This window comes from Paramisgurnus dabryanus, chromosome 3, assembly GCF_030506205.2.
Source record: "Paramisgurnus dabryanus chromosome 3, PD_genome_1.1, whole genome shotgun sequence".
Taxonomy (NCBI): Eukaryota; Metazoa; Chordata; class Actinopteri; order Cypriniformes; family Cobitidae; genus Paramisgurnus; species Paramisgurnus dabryanus.
In genome coordinates, this window is record NC_133339.1 from 3,449,557 (window position 1) to 3,450,765 (window position 1,209).

The following is a 1,209-nucleotide window of genomic DNA, read 5'->3' on the forward strand; positions in this document are numbered from 1 at the left end:
GCACGGCGTCTTCTCTTACAGCCGACTCACTATAATGGCTCCTGACAACAGATACACAGCACAACACTGCACGACATCAAGTGTAACACTCAGCAAAGTCAAGACTCACCCACGACACACTTTTAATGACAAATAGTAAGGTCAGGCCAAGATCTTCTCGGAGTCGGCTATGGGCCGGCGGGGCGTTGTAATGAATGCTGAAGGTTGAAGTACCTGTTGCAATAATCCTCCTTCCTGATAATGATACGCGGCCGGCTCACCCACCACTTTGCTCCGTGACAGGCCCGCTATCGTCGTTCACCTGGGCTCACACACATGTCACAGGTAGGGGTGGACCCAGATGTAAATAAGGTCACGCCCCTTTCTCCACCTCGAGGAGATTCCCAAAGCCACCCCAATGACCAGACACACAAGGTAAGCATAAATTAAAAATGTACTTTATTTAATTTACTTAAAAAAGATAAATAGGGAAGGGAAAACGGGGAACTTAAAATAATGGCCACTCTAGGCTCTCCTCCTTCACCACCGACTGGATCTCCACACAGTCCACTCTCCTAATGTTCATTCTCGTTCTTCTTTCTCTCCACAGGTGGTCGCTAGGACACAAAAACACTGTTACTTGGACTTCGAGTATTTCTCACGGCTCTGCTGTTTACAGCTCTCTGGGTAAGGATCACGTTACACAGTCTGTTCTCCAATTATTCACTTTCGTTCTCCTTTCTCTCCACAGGTGGCCACTAGGACACAAAAACACTGTTACTTGGACTTCGAGTAGTTCTCACCGGCTCTGCTGTTTACAGCTCTCTGGGTAGGTATCACGTTGCACAGTCTGTTCTCCAATTATTCACTCTCGTTCTCCTTTCTCTCCACAGGTGGTCGCTAGGACACAAAAACACTGTTACTTGGACTTCGAGTATTGCTCACCGACTCTGCTGTTTACAGCTCTCTGGGTAAGGTATCACGTTACACAGTCTGTTCTCCAATTATTCACTCTCGTTCTCCTTTTTCTCCACAGGTGGTCGCGGCTCTGCTGTTTACAGCTCTCTGGGTAGGTATAGTTTCCTCCGTAGGTCAGCAGAGGGGCGAAGGTCACACACCACCTCACCGGGTCGAGCGCTGCCCTATCTCCACTGCCCGTAGGGCGATCGAATCCTGGACAGGGGCGCCCCTTTGTAGAGACCGCGGGGGCGGCGGACCCTTTCGCCTCTG

General features: G+C 50.0%; 1 long non-coding RNA gene across 1 annotated transcript; it reads right to left on the reverse strand.

Annotated features, from left to right (window-relative positions):
* Positions 1 to 421: 421 nt before the first annotated feature.
* LOC141281976 (uncharacterized) lies at positions 422 to 1,000 on the reverse strand. Its single transcript, XR_012336425.1, has 2 exons — positions 783 to 1,000; positions 422 to 596 (listed from the first exon to the last, which is right to left on the reverse strand). It is a non-coding gene; the product is annotated as an uncharacterized lncRNA (long non-coding RNA).
* Positions 1,001 to 1,209: the final 209 nt, after the last annotated feature.